The following is a 7,444-nucleotide window of genomic DNA, read 5'->3' as shown; positions in this document are numbered from 1 at the left end:
ACAATTGTCGTGATTGAGAAGCTGGATCAGTTTTTCTTTTAAACCTCCTGGGGATGCACTCGAGTACAATTCTTTATTCTGTCTAATACCTTTTTATAAAGCCCATATTAAAACACACCATGAGCTGAAATTTTTAATATTACCTATACATGGATACCAGCCAGACAGTAAACAGTACATATTCCAAAGAGCTCTGTGCACAATACAATGACTCCCAAAGAAAAACAGATTACAAGAGATACTCTCCTGTATCTGTAATCAGTGAGACTGTGTGCATATATTTATCATAAATATTAAACATATACACATTAAATAGAGAAAGAGAATTTATTTACTGTGTTTTTCTTTCTCTGCCACAGCCTCTGTCGCTGCTGTCTTCATAAAATTGCGACTGTCAGATTTTACCCTTGTATGCCGTTAAAATCTTTCATCTGCAGGTGTATACTTCCATTCATCTTTGTTCCCTTCTTCTTTTCCCTTTCTTACTCTCACTCACAGCGTCTTGTAGTTTGAGCTGCTGAGGCGATAGTGCTTATTAGCGTCCTATAAATCTCTTCTACCTCCCAGTGGGGCCCTAAGTTGTAATTCACAGAAACATGTGCCGCATGTTGTTCAGCCGCCAGTCAGTGTCAGTGTCTAAAAGATGATTGATTTTGATGGACAAAGAAGAACCACCACAGGGATGCTGAGAAACCGGGATGTAAAATCCAATCACCGATCATCCTTTCATCACATCAAGGTCAATCACATTAACATTAACCAGGCAGGTGATTTAATAATAATAAAAACATTTGATTTCACATATAACATGTACTCAGTGTGCTCAGTGTACTGCAAAGGCAAAATTACTACAATTAACGCATACCAATGCCTCCTTCAGAGGATACAAGGGAGGGAAGTTATAAAAGGAAGGATAGACGAGAGATACAAGAAGAGGAAACAGAGGCAGAAAAAGGGAGGAGGAGAGGGTGGAGAGGAGATAAATCTTGTCTCTTATGTTCACAGAGGATTTGTCAAGTGGACATTTATGTGGACTGGTACTGGTCGCGAGTGCAATAATGGCTCCACAGCACGCAGTCTGTAAAGGTTTGTCTGAACGGAAGGCACAGTAGAATGTGACTGACAGTGAATCCGTGCACAATGCCCGAGAATAAGCCTGTAATCTGAGGTATCAGATTCACGTTGCCGGTTAAACGGCATGCCGCGGGTGAATGGGGTCTTTGTGGAGGCTGCAGCTTACGGGTTCATTTGCATGCAGTGATAAACGTTGTTTACACTGGACATACGGCTCTGTGAAGTGGTAGGTAAATGCAGCGGGAATGATAGATTTACTCCCTCACATGGGAGCCAGACGGTTATGTAGTAAGTACACACACATGCACACAGACCAATTCATGCAACAGGTATGCAAACACAAGCTACAAAAAAACAGATATGCAAACACTCAGACGGATCATTTCATTCAGCAGAGATCGAGCACACACACAGGTACACGCACACGTGAAACAGTATCCATTCTCCTGGTGATAAATGCCCACTTCTTTCCATTATGGCTGGCGTTCATATTTCCAGCTAATCTGTCAGCATCACGCTCAAACGGTGTTTATTTTCTCCATGTAGATTTGATAAACACATAGATATAAGCTGGAGAGCTTGTGGGTGGAATGGGTGGAGGGGAGGGCAGCTCCACTGTTTCATTTCAGGATGAGGAATCCGTTCTATAAGCGGACAGGGCAGGCTGCAAGGAGGGAACCGGGAGCCACGTGGGGCCTGAGCCCCATTTATGGTGGGGAAGGTCATTTGTCATCCTCGGGAGGAGACAGACAGGAGTTTGGCGGTGTGGCAACAGAGAGAGAGGTGGAGGTAGGGGTGGTGGACAGGGGCAGCGATTTAAGGCAGTAAATGGGTTTCGGGTCACTGGTATCACACAGTGGACCAGTCACTCAGCTCCATAACTGGACATGGTAGAGGGAACGGGATGGAGTCAGGCACTGTGGATGGTGTGGGGAGGTGCTGGGTGCTCTTTCACCTATCCACAATGCACCTCTACAACCTCCAGGTGGGTGGAAACGGTAGCTCACTGCTCTTTAAAACAGAGTTCCCTTCAATTGACACCAGGCTGGGTTTGTTTGTTTTATAGTACCCAGTAATATCTTCATAGAGGAGCAGGCCGTGTGGAGGAGGTGTATCTCTCTGATACTTTCATGTCCCATATCTCTCTCTTTTTCACTCACTTGTTGCTGCTACTGAGCCATGATGTGAAGGGAACACTGTCTGACAGCCCACCAGCAACCATCCCACCTCCTCGTGCGAAGCACATCCCTCTGTTGGTGGGAGAAATAATATTGAGTTTCTGTGTTTCCCACAGAAACTTGTAGCAGCAGGAAGGTGCAGGAGGTCACATGCTGCCAGCCAGCTACTGCAGTTAGGTTTCTTGTTTTTATGTACATCAGAGCACTTTTATAGTTGATTGGTGTTTTTTGCCATGAAAGTAACAATGATAAAAGAAATAAATATTTATCCACTGTTTTCCTGATGAAAACTTCCCCCCGTCAATATCAGCCTGTTAAAAGGGGGGTGAGCTTTTTTGAAAGTGAGAATTAGAGTCTTCTAAAGTGACATGATAAAGTGTTTTGCACTCCCTCTTTATTCACACTATTAAAAGCTGCTTAATTTTATCAGCTTAACTGTTCAATGTCGGGATTTAGAGTAAATTAAAGCTCTTTTGACATGACTTTTCTTATGCTGCTCGAGTTATTTTGAGGTTGTGTGTACAACCAAAGCTCTGTCATTCATAGCACTGTTGTTTTTTTCTTTGTGACTAACAAAAGACAGCTGTTTTCTTTGAGGCTTTTGTTATTTCTAGCTTTTTAGAAATAAATGTTTAAAGCTGACACTATAAATGGCTTGACACATTTTTCTCTAACGAGGGAACATATTTGCAGTTTAATGGTGCGGACGTGCTTGCGTGGATTCAGAGCTAGATTCTGAAGAATGGCTGAAGGGGTGTGATTATATTGTAAATGCAAACAAGTTAGCTGTACTGCTCTCACTCCCACTGAAATACATTTTAGGAACATATGTGCAGATAAACACACAAGCACAGCTGCACAAGCAACACACACACACACACAAGCTGACTCCACTGACAGAGGCCTGATTGGTGTCTCTGTCTCTGGGTGGGCCGACTTAAACTGTCCCCGAGGTCTCGTTCCAGGTAGGGAGACAGACGGGGGTCTGGGTTCTCCCATGTATTTCCCCCGTTTCCCACTCACCCGCTCCTACTGTGACTCTCAGAGTGCAAACCCCACCTCTACTCCCTTCACACCAGCACACACACACTCATGCAACTCATATTCCTCTTCAGCCACACGGCGCCCATGCTTTCTCACACTGTACAAGCTGTCTGGGGCTCTGGGTTGAGTGAATTTTGCACTCTGCGCTCGTCCCCAACGCGCCGCCACACATTCCAGCAGCATCCAGGCTTATTATTGGAGAAAATTTATAGGGCTATTTATTTAACTGGATCTGAATGACATCGGTTCTGGATGAGTGGGTTTAGGGCAAACTGCCGGGCCATGTGGTCCAGGGAAAAAAGAGCAGGGGATAAATCAAGTGAATGGGGGGAAGAGGTGGTGGGTAGGAAGGTGGGAGATGGATAGGGAGCCAGGGAACTAGAGGAAAAGTGAGAGGAAAAGCCCAGGATACAGGGAGTGAAAGAAGAAGATGAGATTATCAGTAGTAGCTCTACACAGAAGCAAGTGCACGAGAAACAAAGACTGCATGAAAGGTGAAGTGGAGAAAACTTAAATCTGCTTTGCATTCAACCAAAAAACACATGCATGGTGTGATATCACATAGATACCCTGCACAATGTAACAACTTTATCAGTTCTCATATATTCTGTTCTTCTCTGCAAAAGTAAGAGCGATAGGAAAAGTGCATGTCGAGTCAATTTGCAAAATTATGCAAAAAACTGTCAAACCGAATTTTGTGAAACTTAAATGTTTTTCAGTTAAAGCAACACACAGAGCACAATTAACTTTTCCAGATATGGCACTGATGTTGGCTAAAATGTGAGTGACCACCTAGTTTTAACAGGAATTTTAAAAAGTGGAGAGCAATGATGACTCACACTGTAGTCAGGTTTTTTTTTAAGACTTGTAAAATCCGGTCTTTAAGTGATGACGTGATGAATCCTGCTCCGGGCCCAAACTACTCTGCGTTTAATAAGGCTTTTGTGTTTAATGCTTTGTATCTTGTTTTGTTTAATCTCAACAAGCTCCTAAAACCAGTCAGTGATCACTGTCGGCCTCTCTCGGGTTTTTTACCACTAATCATTTTAAAGCTTAGTTTTTAAAACCTTATAATGTAACTACAGCCCAGCCCATGCAGCAGTATATTAATAACTAACCTCGTATTGTGGATGGATCATCTCTGTTGTTCTCCCGAATTTAGTTCAGTCCGTTTACAGCATCCTGCCATGCGATTGCATTTGTCCCCAACCTTCTGGAACTCTCATGTTAACTTTTGTTGAGTGGAAAAAAGTTAGTGATCAAAGCTATGTTAGCCAAACTTCATTAACCCTACAAATGTCACTGCTGTTTAGTTCTCTGTCTTCATTTACGTTGGAAGTGATAGTAGAGTTGTACGTCTTAATTTGTTTTGGAAAACCCTCAGCCTGAACATGGTATATTTAGATGGAAACTAGTGAGCTAACTTCCTGCTAACTTCTAACTCCGTTAACTTTAATAAATTCGGTTGTCATGGATGCCTGGATGTTAAACTTAATTGTTACACCTGGTAGAGGTTTATTACAGATGAAAGGATTTAGACAGTTTTTAACTCTCAGTGATGCCGCAGTGATTGTGTGACTCAGGGACCTGCAGCGGAGTTTGGGCCCAGGCATGGCTAATGACATCAGACTTAAAGACTGGATAGCTTTTAGTAATCTCTGATCCAATACAGCAGCTGTAACAGATCTCTCTCTCTTGTAAAACAGGATTGGGAGAGTCACTGTAGCCTTCCAGGATTTATTCACCACCCGAGACTCAGTCTTAAAACTGCACTCCATGCACAAAATCTATTCTATTCATTTTTTTTCTACACTCAGCTCTTTGTGATGTCATTAAGAGCAAAAATCTGTAATATCACCATTTCAGGTACAAAGCTCTTCCTTCAAGCACAGAAATTCCAACCACTAGGCTGTTCACACCTTTTTGAGGAGAGGGAGCCAAACAGAAGAAAGTTGGCCCAAACAGAGGAGCAAGTACAGTAAAAGGTGCTACCAAGGGTACACAGGACCAATGCCCTGTCTCACAGTGTATTATTAGAGTTATCCACTTACATTGTTTGAAGAAAACCTGTATTATATCATTTTGTGTGTTTTGGTTTTGAAGGCAGGTCATTACTACCCCGTTCACCTACTGCTTTACCCCTCCACTCTCCCCCAGTGGTGTGTGACAACTGTAAGTGTAAGTCCCGTGGTGTGCGTGTGTGTGTGTAGGGTTGTTTGCATTAGGGTGGCCTGAGTAAACAACACTCGGGTTACCCCTTGAGGCTTTATCATATTATTCATTCCAATTTAAATCTGGAAAGATATCACATGGGTGACGGGAGTAGATTACTTGGTAGCATCAGATCATGTTCGTTTTTAAGTGCAGTGAAGGGCTCAGATCACATGTTGGCATGTGATGAAACTTCACTGCTGAAACCGTGTGAGGCTTCCAACATGTTTGATATGCACTTTAATCATCCATCACATTTGGAAACCTGAGACTTTATCTAAAACCACACCGAATCCCATTTTTCAAACTCACTCCACACTCGTGTATTCTCGTTATTTTTATATCATTGTAGCAGCTTTTTTTTTATGCATTTGTTTTTTGTGTGTGCTAATAGTTTGTATGTCTGTTGTGCTCTATAAATAAAGTTGTATTGTATTATCTGTTAGCAAGATTTCGCATACACACATGTAGAAACCTCAGCCTTAGTCCCAAACACACAAATCCTCCTTATAAGTCTTGGTTCATCAGTTTGAAACTAGAAGATCACCACAGTACCTCACTTACTGCTGAAAATACTTTAATAAAATTGAGGGGATCCAAAGAATAAGTATTACCCCAAATGACCTTAAGGGGGTGCTGCGATATATGTTTAAAAGTAAACTGAAAGATCAAGAGACAGAATGATGAGTGTCATTACTCACAGGTTAGAGGGGCGGGGATTCACAAATGATTTTTCTTCCATTAATCTTTCTGCAATTTAGCGACTGAAAATGTAATAAATGTAATTAATTTGAAAAAAATACCTGTAAGGATAATACGTGTTCTGAAGTGACTTCCTCATCAGCATGCCAAATAAATTATAATGCTCTGTCTGACATTAACTGATATTAACTGAATCAACAGCTTGCTAAGTTTAAAGTTTTCCATTATGACTCTAAATCTGAGGTTTTTTAATTAAGTTTTTCTGCTAAATTTTCACTTTACTATTGTGTAGCTCAGGAAAAAAGATCAAATTTATGCTAATCTTATTTATTGATTTACTTGTTTGACCAGACTCCTGTACATCACAGGACACGAAGTATATATAGCTAAAACATATCTATGAAAAGAGATGAATCTAAACACCAGGAGGCCGTGTTGCTTTATGCCAGGCAGTATTGATTGAGCCCCCAGCCCTGAAATCGTCCCAGCTTCTAGTGTCCTGACTCGGGCCTTTAAGCGTGTTGAACCCGGCTGAAAGCATTCCTTCACTATGAGAGGCTGTAAAAGTGGATATGTAGAAGAAGATGAGTTGGACTGCGTTGTTAGAAGCAGGACCCACCACCCACAAAGCCTGCCACGCTCTCTGCTCTTCTGAAGCCGGCCTTACCTGCTAATTTGTATCAGTAAACAAGCAGCCAACAACTTCAAAGTGTTGACACCAATGAGGCCTGACAGGGGAATGGACTTCTGTTTAAGCATGTGTGCAGGTGTGTGTGTCGGTGTGTCTGCATTCACCTACCTATGCTTGGAATTTTTCTTCCAATCCACAGGAATACATTTCAGACCATGCAGTATTTTATTTTAATATGTGCAGGCTTTGTATACATTTTAGCATGAAAATGGTCAAGTAAAAATACTTCAAATTGTCTGTCCACTGACATCAATCTTGCATTTCAAAACATAAATCAGTAAAAAACCAAATGTGTACATCTGTATGTTAAATCATCCATCATTGTAAATGTGTGTATACATGTTTCTGTAGATGGGCCACCACCCACAGAGACATGTCAGGTAAATATTTGGATGGCGGGAGGGGGTAGTGAAGGGTCCAGTGTCCAGAGAGGGCACAAGCTATGAGAAAATATTCCTCCACTCCTCGCTGGACAGAGACACCTGATCCTGCCTTTGAGGCTGAGCAACATCACTCCACACCCCAAACATACACTTGAACCAGA

This window comes from Perissodus microlepis, chromosome 12 (assembly GCF_051167445.1).
Source record: "Perissodus microlepis isolate ML-2025 ecotype Zambia chromosome 12, ASM5116744v1, whole genome shotgun sequence".
Classification (NCBI taxonomy): domain Eukaryota; kingdom Metazoa; phylum Chordata; class Actinopteri; order Cichliformes; family Cichlidae; genus Perissodus; species Perissodus microlepis.
The sequence above is the reverse complement of the archived record's forward strand: the minus strand, read 5'-3'. Positions refer to the sequence as shown.